This window comes from Rattus norvegicus, chromosome 1 (assembly GCF_036323735.1).
Source record: "Rattus norvegicus strain BN/NHsdMcwi chromosome 1, GRCr8, whole genome shotgun sequence".
Taxonomy (NCBI): domain Eukaryota; kingdom Metazoa; phylum Chordata; class Mammalia; order Rodentia; family Muridae; genus Rattus; species Rattus norvegicus.
This window is the reverse complement of record NC_086019.1, coordinates 114,570,102-114,588,135: the sequence shown is the minus strand read 5'-3', so window position 1 is coordinate 114,588,135 and position 18,034 is coordinate 114,570,102. Positions and strand designations below refer to the sequence as shown.

At 36.6% G+C, this 18,034-nt stretch overlaps 1 pseudogene; it reads right to left on the bottom strand.

Annotated features, from left to right (window-relative positions):
• Positions 1-1,200: 1,200 nt before the first annotated feature.
• On the bottom strand, positions 1,201-2,459 carry Clp1-ps1 (cleavage factor polyribonucleotide kinase subunit 1, pseudogene 1; annotated as a pseudogene).
• Between the last annotated feature and the right edge of the window lie 15,575 nt (positions 2,460-18,034).

Here is an 18,034-nt window from a genome sequence, read left to right as displayed (position 1 = left end):
TCATAATTTATAACAATACACTTGAGGTCGGAAATAGTCAACAAATTTAGCTAAAATACAATTTAAGAGTTATTATTTACGGTTCATTTGATATAGACAAAAGAAATGGATCTTCTTTGAAGTAAGCTTAGTCATGAAGATGCACTATTTCACTAGCTGTTGTTATAGGTACAGCTAATCAGTTCATGCTGAACTATTAGTGAGGTTGTTCATCTAGAAATGTGTAGCTATAAATGTGCTCTTATACTTAAAAATTTGGGAATTTTACAGAGTAATAAGTTTGCTGCCACTTACTGTCCCTTGTACAAAGGTATGTTGTGAAAAATGATGAATTCTAATTCTTTTTAAAGTATGTTTAGAGATGCTGAAGTAAAGACAAAAGATGCGTTTTTTATAAATAAGTGTTCAGTGGAATCTACTCGGGACCCTGTGAAAAATTCCTTTGAGAGTGCTTTAAAGCATTTAAGACATCACTGAATTTACTCCTCCTGTGATTCCTGATTTAATAATCTTAGATACAATTTACTCAGTGAAATCTGACATATTGCACTTGCAATAAATTTTTATTTATCATGTATTTATTTTCAGATGAGTATTTCGTATCTCCACAAAATATCTTTTAAGAAAAAAAAATATGGCAGTATCAGAGCACCTAGAAGAAGTGCCTAAAACATCACTAATTCTCTGCATACTTCCCGATACCTTTCCCTAGTAGCAACAGTTTTTCTCAATATTTTGATACCTTTTCATTATATCTTTCTTCTTATATTTTTGGTTGTGAGCCTAGCCTTTAACGGCTGAGTCATCTCTCCAGCCCTATATCTTTCTTCTTTTTGTTAATATTTTGCTTCTTGAAAATATGCAGGTCCTGGGGAAATGTCTTAGCAGTGAAAAGCATGATTGCTTTTTGCAGAAGACCTGAGTTCAGTTTTCTTCGTTACGACAATAATGTTTAAAATAATTGTTTTAAAGTTTGAACTCTTTCTCACTTCTATCCTGTTTAAATAATGCAACAAGTACTATATAGAGACACTAGAAAGTGGTACCAAGAAAACCTACATGGTAGCATAGCAGAAGACACAGAATTCTCTAAGGTCTTGGAATCTTTAAAATGGTACCTTAAGCAATCTTAAAAATAAATATTTAGATTTTCTTTTTTGATCTCTTTCCTTTTGGTTCAAGGTAAATGAACCAAATAATAGCCAGGACTCTGGCTACTGCCACTGTTTCAAGAGGTAGAGGATGTGCTTTCTGCTGGTTGGAACTTGTCAGCTGCCTTAATAAGATTGCCAGAGCTCATTTCATCTGCCTTTGGTGATGGTCGGAACTCTAGGTTGCAGAAAGTGAGGCTCCTTGCTCACTACTTGAGATCCCTGGACCGGATAGCCGGATAGTTCTTAGGTAGTGGGAGGGTGGCTGGAGACAGGACAGTAAACACCTGGTGTTTCACGTTCACACTGGTCACAACAGTGAATCCAGCTACGCTGGTCTCAGAAAGATTCTCTTCTGTTCCCTCAGCAGTGCTGACACTCAGGAGATGGTGCACGATATCTCTACCAGGAGTGACAGGTACTAACTTGAGCTGATTATCTCTGCATGAGACGTGCCCAGAGATAAACATGAGTGTAGGATGGTGGGTGCCCCAACTTTGTAGATTTTCACATCAGAAAATTTGACATTGAAAGCATGGGGATAGAAACAGCCTCAGAATCCATAGAAATATTCACGGACACATTCATCCCTACATTCCCACTGGAAGTCCTTGGAACATTCTACCACACCCCTTGATTTTGGGAACAATGCAGTTTGAACAAATGGGGCAGGTCCCTTTTCAATTCATTGTACAGTCGCTCTTGATCCAGAACCATAACCACGTCTGCCTCAAAGGCTGAAGCGGCGTGCACCAGGGCCTGGTAACCATAGCCCTTTGCACAGCCACAGATGTTGATGAAACAGCCACTCACAGAAGCTATTCTATTCACTTCACACTTTTGATTGAACACATCTGCTAAATGAGATGTAAAATATAAAGCTTGATGTTGGTGTCAGGCATGGTAGAGCCAAAACGATACAAAAGAGGTGCCTGGATGGAGAAACCTTCTTCCACATCTGCTGGAAGCTCAATGTACAGGGACACCATGGTACCGGGGATGAACACAGAGTTCTGGCCTACATCCAACACCATGTGAGACATCGGCCCAAATGCATTGCCTAATTGAGTAGCAGTCGACACTGTGGACTTGCCCACATCAGTAAGACCCACTACCACCACTCGGGGACCTCTCTCTTCTTCCTTTTCTGCCTGCCTCTGCCTCTGCTCCAAGACTATGAGTGTTGAGGTAAAGCAACATAGGGGTGTCCTTAGAGACATAAGTCACCTCTGTTTTCTTCTTAGGACCCACATTAAGAAGCTCACAACTGCTTGCTCCAAGGGATCTGATCCCCTTTTCCGGACACATTGGACCCTACACTCGAGGACAGGTAACAATGACACATTCATACACATAATTAAAACTTAAATAATTTAAAATAAAAAATTATCTATAGGTATGTATATTATGTAACATATGCTAAAGAAATAAAATATGGTGCAGAATATATATTTACTTATATATCTGGTTAATATATATATATTATTGTAAAACAGAAAATATGCATATATACATTGTATAGACACATGAAACAGAAGTTTCCTTGAAGTAGAACCTTGTAGATAAGCATATAATTTTGAGATGATCACTCCTTAAGTAATTTTATTTATTTTCAAGGCAAGATACATTTTATAAACTTAATAAACTAATATGATTTTAAATTAAATAATGTCAAGTACTATATAAATAATCTCCTGAAAATGTCTCAGGTATAAGGGATGTTTATGGTTTTGCCATTTATGTAGAGGGATAACTGTTCCCTTGGTTGTCTCCTCTAGGTATTCATGTCTCCATCTTGTAACTTAGGAAAAAGAGCAGCAGAATTTGGAAAGTTTTGACAAACCAGGGCTGGAAATGAATCCATCAGTAAAGATCCTCATGGTCTATTTATTGAGGTGTAACAGAGACAAAATCAAAATGATATTGAGATTAGATACATAAAATATTATAATATAGACTATGGCTATGTCCCAGGAATAAGAATAAAAGTGTTTAATTGGTAGTGTAAAGAAATGAGAAATCTTAGGATATTTTCAAAGCTAAATAAATACTATTAAATAAGAATTATTAATGAACTACTAAATACATCTTTTCAGTTTTCTTGACATGTGGATTTTTATTAGAAAAAAAAGAGTGCCACTTAACATATATGTGAATTTTAGTGATTTTAAAATTAATGACATTATGATAAAAAGAAGAAAAGATAACTATTTAGCAAGCCACACCTATTAGTATTTCTCAAACATTTAAGTTCTCGATATGTTCTTTATATATTTTCCTGTATTCCTGTCCCGCGCTTCGTCTCGCCAGCAGGAACGACGCGGCACACACAGGATCCTACTACAGAAAAGCTTTAATGCGTCTTGAGAGGGAGAGCATAAGCTTACAATGCAGAGACGGAGAGTGAGGAATAACCGTCCCTTATATAGGAAACTATCCTCGCCTAGGACGTGTCACTCTCTGACTGGTCGCTGCCAATTATGCCAGATGACGTACCAAAACGTACGTGTCCCTTTGAGTAGGGACGTTACCAGGCGCCTGCGTATTGCCCTTTTTACTAGGTGCGTTCTGCCGGATGCCGGTGCCATCTTATAATGGAGTTTGTGAGGACAGCTCCTCACATATGTGAGGACAGCTCCTCGGACAGCTCCTCACATCTCTGTGAGGACAGCTCCTCGGACAGCTCCTCACATATTCCATCATTCAATTTGCTCAGAATATTTTCTATTCTTACATTCATTGTTATTACTTTAGAGCACACATCATTACAACCACACTCATAGATACACACACACATGCACATGCATGCCCACATACCTCCCTGCCCTAGCATTCCTCTACATTAGGGCCTCTGGACTTCACAGGACCAAGGGCCTCTCTTTCAATTGAGGTCGAACATGGCTATCCTCTGCTATATATATATATATATATATGCAGCTGGAGCCATGGGTTGCTCCATATGTACTCTTTGGTTGGTGGTTTAGTCGCTGGGAACTCTGGGGGGGGGGGTTGGCAGAAGGGAAATCTGTTTGGTTAATATTGTTGTTCTTCCTATGGGGTTGCAAACACCTTCAGTTCCTTCAGTCCTTTCTCTAACTCCTCCATTGGGGACCCTGTTCTCAGTCCAATAATTACCTGAGAGCATCCGCCTCTGTATTTATCAGGCTCTGACAGAACCTCTCCGGAGACAGCTATATCAGGCTCCTGACAGCATGCACTTCTTGTCATCTGCAATAGTGTCTGGCTTTGGTGACTGTATATGGGAGGGATCCCCATGTATGGCAGTCTTCAGATGGCCTTTCCTTCAGTCTATGCCCCACACTTTGTCTCTGTGTTTCCTTCTGTGAGTATTTTGTTCCTCCTCCTAATAACTGAAGCATCCACACTTGGGTCCTTCTTGAGCTTCATGTGGTCTGTGAACTGTATCTTGGGTATTCAAAGATTTGGGCCTAATATCCACTTCTCAGTGAGTGCATACCATGTATATTCTTTTGTGCTTGAGTTACCTCACTCAGGATAATATTTTCTAGTTCCATCCATTTGCCTAAATATTTCATAAAGTCATTGTTTTTAATAGCTGAGTAATATTCCATTGTATAAATGCACCACATTTTCTGTATCCATTCCTCTGTTGAGGGACATCTGGGTTCTTTCCAGCTTCTGGCTATTATAAATAAGGCTGCTATGAACATAGTGGAGCATGTGTCTTTGTTATATGTTGGAACATCTTTTGGGTATATGCCCAGGAGTGGTATAGCTGGGTCCTCAGGTAGTACTATGTCCAATTTTCTGAGGAATAGCTTTCTAGAGTGGTTGCACCAGCTTGCAATCTCACCATAAATGGAGGAGTATTCCTCTGTCTCCACATTCCCGCCAGCATCTGCCTCCCAGGTTATTAACTACTGTTTTCAGAATCCTCTGAGCATTATATGTAATGACGAATTTTCAAACAATGACTTTTCATGCATAATAGTTTTAAAAGTTTCTAATTTTATGCTAATAAGCACTTAGATGCAATCTTAGTCTCTAATGCCTCCATCTCAATTTGTAGACGATGGTCCTTAGACTTTGTATTGCTGCCTTGACCTAAGTTCTGTTGTTTTAACTCCTCTCAATGGGGTTATGCTGGTGACTCATTTCAACTAGTAGGGATGGCTTCTGAGTATTCTTGGGTATGAATACACAGTATTTCAAAAATAACCTTTTCTTATTCTATAGTAATAGAAAAAACAAATAATCAAAGGTAGAATTTATATTTTAGCTAGCTACCTAAAAAAACATAGTATTTATTCATAGTAAAAAAATAACAAAGAAACAAAAGAAAACAAAACAAAACAGAAAAGCAAAAACAACAACAAAAATAAAAATGACTACTTAGGGATCAACCCTAAAATCTGAAATCATTACTCTAACCTTCCAGGACTCCTTCCCCATAAAAAGTGTTCATAGGTAACAGTCAGTTCTTCTTTCCTCTGTGCATGATTTCAGACCTTAACTTATTTTTATTTTTATTATACTTGTGTATTTACAGGTGGGCAAGTGTGTGTGTGAACATGTGTTTTAGTATGAATGTTGAGTGGTGTGTGTGTGTGTGTGTGTGTGTGTGTGTGTGTGTCTGTGTGTTTCATGTGGAATTGTTTATATTCTTCCACAATATAGGTTCAAGGTTGGGGTTGGGAGAATTGGGTCTTCAGGCTCAGCCATCTTGCAGGCTTCTTGAATCTTACTTTAAATAATTTTTATTATCTCTGATGTGTGAGCTCTATATGACTGTAATGTAAAAGCCACAGGATATCTATCTATTTTAAGTCTTCCTGCCTTTTTCATGTATCACCCACTGAGCCAGCTTGACTCCTCTAAGCTTGAGTTTTGATAACAAAAGCCTGGTTTACAGATGATTTGTTCCCAAGTTGTTGGAAAATATACATGTACCCAAACATTTAATTAACATTACAATTAGAAAAATTTCAAATATTTTGTATAAAACCTTTTTCTTTGTAGTCATAGATTAAAATAATTTCAAAAGCAATCTTCACATATAATGCAAATATTTTATATTAATTTTAAGTTGAATTTATTCTTGTTTAACATTTTCATATTTCAAGAAGGAAGGTAAGCAGTGGATGCCCTAGCTTGTCATTGTTCTGATTAATTTAGTGACAGTAATAACAGCAAGTCCAGGACTCACCCATGTGCAGTTAACTACTGTGGTCTCTATGTATCTTCAATATAGAGCTCAGGTTATTTTTCATCTTGACACAAAACAATGTCTTTTCAGATGCCAATTGAAAATTCCTACGGCAAGACTTGGTAGAATGTTTTTAGAGAAAACCAATTACCTGTTTGCTTTGAATCCAGGTAATTGAAAGGGTTGCTTTTATTCCTCAAACGTCTAAGCTTTCAAAAAATATATTGAAATACTAGAATAGTAAGTCTGTCTGAAAATATTTAACTTATGAAATTTATAGTTTATTATAGTGAAAAGTACTTTCATTTGCATTACTTGTTTTTCTACAACTATTGGGACCTGCAAACTGAATGGTGATAGCTGTGTTGTCTTCAAAATATAAAATGATCTTATAGGTAAAATATAGATGAAGGTGATCTATTAAAGCAAGAATATGAATGTTTATGAAAATGCTAACAAAGACTATTGGATTTAAAACAGAAATGTTTTTTCATGAAACATCTTGAAACTACCAAAATCAGAATATTTTTCAACAATAATAAAGTGTGCATTTATGTGTAGGCTCCTAAACCTTTCTGGGTTTCTGTTAATGGAAAGGTAGTTCACTCTGCTTAGATGGGCTTAGTACCTTTCCTGGTTTCCAGGCAAACATCCCCTACCCCCTTCCCCTCCCCTTCATTATACATAAATACGTCCCTGACATATATAATGCCTTTGATTTGATAAAATGTTGAATATTAATTGACTTATAAAATAGCTGATTAAGGAAACACACACACACACACACACACACACACACACACATACACAAAGCAGCAGAAACTAACATAGCCTGATCCTATGCTGTTGGGCAGGCACATGATGACTTTGTTGCTTGTTTAAGAAACACACTCAAGAAAGAGACTAAACTCATAAATATCATCATTGTTTACTTTTTAAAAAATCCTGCACATCTACTTGCCTAGGCAAGCTTCTCAGTTGTCAAATAACTTCTCTAGGCCCATTTTAAGTATTCAGTTTCATATATTAATCATTGAAATTCTTATATTTGAACTTTGCAGCTTTGGCAATTGTGTTTCTTCCTTTTTTTTTCTTCTTTTTTTTTCTCCATCTTTATTACATTGGGTATTTCTTATTAACATTTCAATTGTTATTACCTTTGCTGGTTTCCAGGCATACATCCCCCTAACCCCTTCCCCTCCCCTTCTATATGGGTATTCCCCTCCCCATCCTCCCCTCATTACCTCCCTCCCCCCAACAATCCCATTCACTGGGGGCTCAATCTTGGCAGGACCAAGGGCTTCCTCTTCCACTGGTGCTCTCACTAGGCTATTCATTGCTACCTATGAGGCCGGAGCCCAGGGTCAGTCCATGTATAGTCTTTGGGTAGCGGCTTAGTCCCTGGAAGCTCTGGTTGGTTGACATTGTTGTTCATATGGGGTCTCAAGTCCCTTCAAGCTTTTTCAGTCCTTTCTCTGATTCCTACACCGGGGGTCCCGTTCTCAGTTCAGTGCTTTGCTGCTGGCATTCGCCTATGTATTTGCCATATTCTGGCTGTGTCTCTCAGGAGAGATCTATATCCGGTAATTGTGTTTCTTTAAAAGCCTAATCACAAGCCCTAGCAACTGGACCTGAAAAACTATGACTCTGTTCTGTAAAGCTTATGTTTTCTTGTACATTCTGAGTTTGATGAACATGAATGTTATTTTCTCAAAAGTTGTTTCACTGTTGTGGGTTACAACAATATGCACCATCTTAAAGATACAGACTGTGTGTCTGGAGAGAAGAGAGTGAGATAGACTTTTAGTGCTGTGTGTAAATGCTTGCTTTGTTATTTTCTATATGATTGATATATGTCTCAATTGAAATTTATAAGACAATGTAGCGAGACAAGAGGAATGAAAACTGGGTAATGAGATTCTTTTCCAGAGTTGGCCTTACTATTGGGTTTCAGAGCTCTTTGTCACATGGCTGTGGAAAAAAACTCAGATACATGTTGAGGAAGAGGCCGGAGATCTACTAAAGGGAGGTGGTCTTTAGTATAACTGTATAATAATAATAAATATAAACTAGGTCAGGAAGACTGTGACAGGCATTACAATTCAGATGTGTTCTAGTCAAATTGCATCAGCAGAGAGTGGACTTCAGGAAACAAAGACTTACTGAGAAAAGATCAACAAAACATAACTTTTGCATGGATATGATATTTTTATTAATAGAAAACATATAAATACTATTTATATATGTGCATTGCATTTACTTTAAAAATAAAAACTGGTATTTTCATTGTTGAATAGACTTTGAAAGATTCTATATTTATTTTTCATAAGAACCAAGATCACGATGATACTGAAAATATCTCCAATAAAAATACAAATAAATTATGTATTTACATATGCATAAAGGTACATGCATATGCTAAATGAAAATATTTCCCAATTAATGAAATTTACTCATAAATGTACATATGTAAAATATCTTGCAAATACTTCAATAGCGCCTTGTTCCAACAAAAGTACCAATATGAACCATAAGAGCACCAAATGATTGCTGTGATTTTCTTTAAATATTACTTGTTTGTTTCATATTTACTCCTTTTAATTTTTTATGTAGATTAACTTTGTATTTAACATTTAAAATTCTGCATATTCATTAACAAAAAGAATCAGGTCTTTTGTGTGTGTACAAATCAAATATGTATATTAATTAGAATTTATGTACCAGTCTCTAACCAAACCTTGAGTCTATCAAGGATCTTTCTATATTACATAAATTTTTCCTCTGTTACATTTTGATGTACAGTTGACTTTTGTTCCATGCTTTTTAGAAATGAAGAATTTGTATATAGATCTTTGAAAGAAATAGTTGTGGTGTAATAAACATCTATAATAGTATCGATTATATCTTTGGAAGAATTATTTCCTTGGTGTTTGGAATTAAGTCATCCATGTAGACAAAGAGGTGAGCACATATCCTAATGGGATTGCCATTGCACCCCTGTGTTCTAATGAGAGTGTGCTACTCTTGTTATTACTGCTTGTGTTTTAATGTGCTACCTGGCCTTTTCTTCTCCTGAGTGATTAACAACTTCTGTAGTTATTTTTTTGTCTGTTTTCTGAACTTGAATGAAATTTCAGTTTTGCAAAGCAACATTTGTATTTTCTAGATTTTTCTGAAGATAAAAAAATTAACTTTCTGTATGTGTTTTTGTGTGTGTGTTTGTGTACATACGTGCATGTCCAACTGCACATATGTGAGTGCAAGTGCCCTCAGAGTCTAAAACAAGACAAAAAGCAGTTTGAGTTACCAGTGGTTGATCTGACTTAGATGCTGGGAGCCAAACTCAGATCTTCTGTGAGAACACTATATGAATTTAATGGATGAGCCATCTGTCCAGCTGCTGTTTTGCTTTGTAATCAATTTTCTTGTACTTAAAGCAAGTGCTCATTAAACATAAGTAGAATGAAAATGAATGCAGGTATGTGTATGTCAATTAATATTTATGCAAACATAGTTTGGGAGTGATATAAGTAGAGAAATGGCCCAAATAATTGGATCAATATAGAATAAATTGGTTGGAATCTTTGGTAAGAAATAAGATTTTCTTGATTTCTTTTTTATCAGTGTTAATGTGGACTACAGCTATGTGAAATTGGAATGCAATTGTCCCAGTTTTACAAACTTGTTTGCTCAGAGTGGCCTTTTCTTCTGATTTTCACCTTATGGCACCACTTAATTTATTTCAAGTATATACTTAAAGATTATTTAGCAGCATTTACAAAGAATTTACTAGGGAGAATAAAGTAATTTAATTTTTATTATATATTTTCTCATCTAAAAGAGTAAAGAGAATGTAGCAATATAATGCAATAATTACTATTACTTGTAATTTTCTCACATTTCATATTAGTATTTCAAATTAATATTCTCAGAGCTTCAAATAAATTACCATTATAAACCCAAATGTTCTAAACTCTTTGATACCTTTTGTATAATAATATTATTTACCATTAAGCTGCTTATGTCATTGAAAAGACTAAATAGATTAATGATTTAGTTAGTATTAAATTAAATTTATTTTGTACTGAATTTGTATCTTAATTTATATAGCTATAGGACAATGTACTTCTTATTATATATTGTGGCATTTATTTAACTAAGACTTATCTTCTATTTATTGTTATTTATGAGCGTGTGTGTGTGTGTGTGTGTGTGTGTGTGTGATTGTTTGTGCACATGTTAGTTCAGGTGGATGAAGAAGCCAGAAAAAAGGATTCCTTTAAGTGACAGTGACAGGGTTTTTGAGCTGTCTAACATGGGACTCAGTATCTTTCTATTAAGATCAACAGCTCTTAGTCATTGAAGCATTTTTCTAGTCCCTAATTAAGCATGTACACACAGAGAGACACAGACACAGACACACACCACTCCAACACACAGACATACACATTGTGTGTGTGTGTGTGTATGTGTGTGTGTGTGTGTGTGTGTGTGTGTGCATGGCTGCATGTTTGTTTGAGAGAATGAGAGAGAGAGAAGTATCACATCTCTGATTCTACTTAGGTATCACCAGTATGATAATTTATGGCTGATAGGACTGGCCTTTATCTATTAAACACAATCTTGACAGTTAATAGTATTAAGTGTACCCATATAGAAAAAAAAACATTTTAAACAGGCTAAAATGAACCTATAAATTCTTTTGATATATAAACCATTCTTACTTTCAAAAGTCAAGTGAAGGTATGAAACTTTGACAAGCTTTCTTTGAGCAGTGTTAATATAAGCTGCCATTTCCAATAGAATTGTTTCTCAGCCTTCAGTAAAATCTATAAAGGCCTTTAGTGTTCAGTCATAGGTCGATAATTCTGAAGTCATAAAAGTTCGCTACAGTTAATGTCAAATTGTTGCATAAATTAAGGTTGGTAATTCAGAATTCTTTTTTATAACTTACATGTAGCACAGTTCTCACAAATCCATGGTGTGGAAAATAAAAAACAGATAAAGGTCAGACATATGTTTGTGACTTAAATTTGAGTTAAATATCTCTGAATGACTTAGGACATGCACACGGCATTGTACAGGAAATAATAGTAATGTGCAGAGGTCAAGTGCTTTAGAAGTTGTGTTAGTCAACTGTTGTATAGAAGAATAGAAGTGATAGAATAGATATGTATGTATATATGTATGCTTGTTTGTATGTAATGCTATTTATTAGAGTGGCTTTCAGGCTGTGGTCCAGCTAGTCCAACAGTGGCTGGCTTCTTGGAGAGCCCAGGAATGCAACAGTCAATTAGCCAACGAGGTTGAATATCTCAGCCAGACTTCATTCCATGTAAGAACCCAGAAGACATAGGCTCTAACACTAGTAAAGGAATGCTTTGGCAGCAGGATATTCCAACTTACATGTGAGAACGAGGGCAAGCACACCAAAAGCAAAACATCTTTCTTCCATGTCCTTTATGTAAGCTGCTAGGAGATGTGACCCAGTGTTAGGATGAATCTTCACACCTCAAGTGATCTGGATTTAAAATGAGACTTCATACCTCAAATGAAATAAACTAAAAATTTGTCACAAGTATATATACTTGCTTATTTTTTAAGTTAATCTCAGATGAGGTTAAGTTGACAGCCAAGAAGAGCTATTACAGAACCTTAGTATATTCAATAGAGAAAAATCTTGACCCATATTTCACTTGATTCCTTTATTTCTTTAGTTTCTTACTTCCTTCCAATTTCCTTCTATTTCCTCTTACTCTTTTTTATATTTATGTTTAAGAATTCTGGCAGGGTCAGAACAAACAGTGTTTACATTAAAGCAGCACTTCAGGGTTTAACAGAATTCTTCTTGTCTAGTCCAGGTGTGCCTGAACCCTTCTGGGATCTGTTGTTAGCAAACCACTCTTGCCCCTGTTCCAAAGACCCAAAGCATCCCTCCTGAAAACACATTTATGAGAAACATCCTCAAGTGTGGATGGCACTGAGACAAGAAGCACAAGCAGTCTAAGAAGTAATGTGACTCCACTCAACTCAAAGGAGTGTTGGCCAGAGAATGAAAGATCAGTTCTAAAAGGCATATGGAAATCCGAAGTTCTTACGGGAGCCAAAAGAATATGTAAGAATCACAATCAGGGTATCATCATATAATATAAAGTCATGACAATGAATATTGTGAACTAAAGATAGAAAACTGTATTAATAATTAAAGTATTCCAATTTTCACCTTGTAGTTTTTCAGCTTTTACAAAAGGTTTCTTGCTATTTCAGAGATCCCAAGCCTCTGACTTAGTAATTTCCTGGATGAACTCCAAGAACCCAGAAGAGCTGCTCACAAATGTACTAGGATCCACAGAATTTTACTATGGGAAGTGACAGTTGTAAGACTAACTTACACATGATGCATTACTCCAACAGATTTAGAATATATTGTATAAGTTTTATATATTATGCCACACTGTAAATGGATAATGCTCGCTTTTCCAATGTCCCCAGGTAAGTAGAGGCACTGTCTACAGGTGGTACACTTCGCATCTTAGCAGTTTGATAATATGACTCTAGGCAAGGGAGGAATTATAATTATTCAATTAAAACAATGCTTTGTTAAAGGAGGAAAAGTGTTTTTAACCAACAATGTGGGGATAACTAGAAGACCCTCCAAAAGAAATTAATGTCTAGAAGACCCTGTAAAAGAAATTAATGTTTACAAGTTATCTTCATATATATATGTATATATACATATATATATATTCATACTAAGTTAAAAGTTTAGTATGTTTAGATAAAAATACAGAGGTTTTGTTTTAACCTTTGAAGTTAGAAAACAAAATAACCTCTAAGAAAACATGTCACAGACTTTACTTAGAAATTGATATACAAAAACAACTACTGAGAAATGTTAAAACTGAGATCAAATGGTTATATTCTGCACACTTTAAACATTGTTTCTTTAGCATATATGGAATGTATAAGCCAAATAACTAAAAAATGTACACACATTCATTAAAAACTAAAAATGACCATGAAGCTTAGTAAGATATTTCACAAAAGAACATATGAGAATAATTAGATTAGTAGACATTAAGAGAATGCAAATAAAAATCACAATTTAATGAATATGTATCTCTCAAACTTTCCAGAGATGTAGAGTCACAGGTCTTAATGCGATGTCAGTTCAGAATGCAAAGTGATACTGAGTCATTGTGGCAGTTTTAAATTAGTGTACCCTAGACATGTGACTCAGTAATTTTTTTTTCTTTTTTTTTTATTAACTTGAGTATTTCTTATATACATTTCGAGTGTTATTCCCTTTCCCGGTTTCCGGGAAAACATCCCCCTCCCCCCTTCCCTTCCTTATGGGTGTTCCCCTCCCAACCCTCCCACCATTGCCGCCCTCCCCCCATAGACTAGTTCACTGGGGGTTCAGTCTTAGCAGGACCCAGGGCTTCCCCTTCCACTGGTGCTCTTACTAGGATATTCATTGCTACCTATGGGGTCAGAGTCCAGGGTCAGTCCATGTATAGTCTTTAGGTAGTGGCTTAGTCCCTGGAAGCTCTGGTTGCTTGGCATTGTTGTACTTTTGGGGTCTCGAGCCCCTTCAAGCTCTTCCAGTTCTTTCTCTGATTCATTCAATAGGGGACCTATTCTCAGTTCAGTGGTTTGCTGCTGGCATTCGCCTCTGTATTTGCTGTATTCTGGCTGTGTCTCTCAGGAGCGATCTACATCCGGCTCCTGTCGGTCTGCACTTCTTTGCTTCATCCATCTTGTCTAATTGGGTGGCTGTATATGTATGGGCCACATGTGGGGCAGGCTCTGAATGGGTGTTCCTTCAGTCTCTGTTTTAATCTTTGCCTCTCTATTCCCTGCCAAGGGTATTCTTTTTCCTCATTTAAAGAAGGAGTGAAGCATTCACATTTTGATCATCTGTCTTGAGTTTCGTTTGTTCTAGGGATCTAGGGTAATTCAAGCATTTGGGCTAATAGCCACTTATCAATGAGTGCATACCATGTATGTCTTTCTGTGATTGGGTTAGCTCACTCAGGATGATATTTTCCAGTTCCAACTATTTGCCTACGAATTTCATAAACTCGTTGTTTTTGATAGCTGAGTAATATTCCATTGTGTAGATGTACCACATTTTCTGTATCCATTCCTCTGTTGAAGGGCATCTGGGTTCTTTCCATTTTCTGGCTATTATAAATAAGGCTGCGATGAACATAGTGGAGCACGTGTCTCTTTTATATGTTGGGGCATCTTTTGGGTATATGCCCAAGAGAGGTATAGCTGGATCCTCAGGCAGTTCAATGTCCAATTTTCTGAGGAACCTCCAGACTGATTTCCAGAATGGTTTTACCAGTCTGCAATCCCACCAACAATGGAGGAGTGTTCCTCTTTCTCCACATCCTCGCCAGCATCTGCTGTCACCTGAGTTTTTGATCTTAGCCAATCACACTGGTGTGAGGTGAAATCTCAGGGTTGTTTTGATTTGCATTTCCCTTATGACTAAAGATGTTGAACATTTCTTTAGGTGTTTCTCAGCCATTCGGCATTCCTCAGCTGTGAATTCTTTGTTTAGCTCTGAACCCCATTTTTAATAGGGTTATTTGTTTCCCTGCGGTCTAACTTCTTGAGTTCTTTGTATATTTTGGATATAAGGCCTCTATCTGTTGTAGGATTGGTAAAGATCTTTTCCCAATCTGTTGGTTGCCGTTTTGTCCTAACCACAGTGTCCTTTGCCTTACAGAAGCTTTGCAGTTTTATGAGATCCCATTTGTCGATTCTTGATCTTAGAGCATAAGCCATTGGTGTTTTGTTCAGGAAATTTTTTCCAGTGCCCATGTGTTCCAGATGCTTCCCTAGTTTTTCTTCTATTAGTTTGAGTGTGTCTGGTTTGATGTGGAGGTCCTTGATCCACTTGGACTTAAGCTTTGTACAGGGTGATAAGCATGGATCGATCTGCATTCTTCTACATGTTGCCCTCCAGTTGAACCAGCACCATTTGCTGAAAATGCTATGTTTTTTCCATTGTATGGTTTTGGCTCCTTTGTCAAAAATCAAGTGACCATAGGTGTGTGGGTTCATTTCTGGGTCTTCAATTCTATTCCATTGGTCTATCTGTCTGTCTCTGTACCAATACCATGCAGTTTTTATCACTAATGCTCTGTAATACTGCTTGAGTTCAGGGATAGTGATTCCCCCTGAAGTCCTTTTATTGTTGAGGATAGCTTTAGCTATCCTGGGTTTTTTGTTATTCCAGATGAATTTGCAAATTGTTCTGTCTAACTCTTTGAAGAATTGGATTGGTATTTTGATGGGGATTGCATTGAATCTGTAGATTGCTTTTGGTAAAATGGCCATTTTTACTATATTAATCCTGCCAATCCATGAGCATGGGAGATTTTTCCATCTTCTGAGGTCTTCTTCAATTTCTTTCCTCAGTGTCTTGAAGTTCTTATTGTACAGATCTTTTACTTGCTTGGTTAAAGTCACACCGAGGTACTTTATATTATTTGGGTCTATTATGAATGGTGTCGTTTCCCTAATTTCTTTCTTGGCTTGTTTCTCTTTTGTATAGAGGAAGGCAACTGATTTATTTGAGTTAATTTTATACCCAGCCACTTTGCTGAAGTTGTTTATCAGCTTTAGTAGTTCTCTGGTGGAACTTTTGGGATCACTTAAATATACTATCATATCATCTGCAAATAGTGATATTTTGACCTCTTCTTTTCCGATCTGTATCCCTTTAATCTCCTTTTGTTGTCTGATTGCTCTGGCTAGAACTTCAAGAACTATATTGAATAAGTAGGGAGAGAGTGGGCAGCCTTGTCTAGTCCCTGATTTTAGTGGGATTGCTTCAAGTTTCTCTCCATTTAGTTTAATGTTAGCAACTGGTTTGCTGTATATGGCTTTTACTATGTTTAGGTATGGGCCTTGAATTCCTATTCTTTCCAGGACTTTTATCATGAAGGGGTGTTGAATTTTGTCAAATGCTTTCTCAGCATCTAATGAAATGATCATGTGGTTCTGTTCTTTCAGTTTGTTTATATAATGGATCACGTTGATGGTTTTCCGTATATTAAACCATCCCTGCATGTCTGGGATGAAGCCTACTTGATCATGGTGGATGATTGTTTTGATGTGCTCTTGAATTCGGTTTGCCAGAATTTTATTGAGTATTTTTCCGTCGATATTCATAAGGGAAATTGGTCTGAAGTTCTCTTTCTTTGTTGTGTCTTTGTGTGGTTTAGGTATAAGAGTAATTGTGGCTTCGTAGAAGGAATTCGGTAGGGCTCCATCTGTTTCAATTTTGTGGAATAGTTTGGATAATATTGGTATGAGGTCTTCTATGAAGGTTTGATAGAATTCTGCACTAAACCCGTCTGGACCTGGGCTCTTTTTGGTTGGGAGACCTTTAATGACTGCTTCTATTTCCTTAGGAGTTATGGGGTTGTTTAACTGGTTTATCTGTTCCTGATTTAACTTCGATACCTGGTATCTGTCTAGGAAATTGTCCATTTCCTGAAGATTTTCAAATTTTGTTGAATATAGGTTTTTATAGTAAGATCTGATGATTTTTTGAATTTCCTCTGAATCTGTAGTTATGTCTCCCTTTTCATTTCTGATTTTGTTAATTTTGGACGCACTCTCTGTGTCCTTTCGTTAATCTGGCTAAGGGTTTATCTATCTTGTTGATTTTCTCAAAGAACCAACTTTTGGTTCTGTTGATTCTTTCTATGGTCCTTTTTGTTTCTACTTGGTTGATTTCAGCTCTGAGTTTGATTATTTCCTGCCTTCTACTCCTCCTGGGTGTATTTGCTTCTTTTTGTTCTAGAGCTTTTAGGTGTGCTGTCAAGCTGCTGACATATGCTCTTTCCTGTTTCTTTCTGCAGGCACTCAGCGCTATGAGTTTTCCTCTTAGCACAGCTTTCATTGTGTCCCATAAGTTTGAGTATGTTGTATCTTCATTTTCATTAAATTCTAAAAAGTTTTTAATTTCTTTCTTTATTTCTTCCTTGACCAGGTTATCATTGAGTAGAGCATTGTTCAATTTCCACGTATATGTGGGCATTCTTCCCTTATTGTTATTGAAGACCAGTTTTAGGCCGTGGTGGTCCGATAGCACGCATGGGATTATTTCTATCTTTCTGTACCTGTTGAGGCCCGTTTTTTGACCAATTATATGGTCAATTTTGGAGAAAGTACCATGAGGAGCTGAGAAGAAGGTATATCCTTTTACTTTAGGATAGAATGTTCTATAAATATCCGTTAAGTCCATTTGGCTCATGACTTCTCTTAGTCTGTCGACATCACTGTTTAATTTCTGTTTCCATGATCTGTCCATTGATGAGAGTGGTGTGTTGAAATCTCCCACTATTATTGTGTGAGGTGCAATGTGTGTTTTGAGCTTTAGTAAGGTTTCTTTTATGTATGTAGGTGCCCTTGTATTTGGGGCATAGATATTTAGGATTGAGAGTTCATCTTGGTGGATTTTTCCTTTGATGAATATGAAGTGTCCTTCCTTATCTTTTTTGATGACTTTTAGTTGGAAATTGATTTTATTTGATATTAGAATGGCTACTCCAGCTTGCTTCTTCTGACCATTTGCTTGGAAAGTTGTTTTCCAGCCTTTCACTCTGAGGTAGTGTCTGTCTTTGTCTCTGAGGTGTGTTTCCTGTAGGCAGCAGAATGCAGGGTCCTC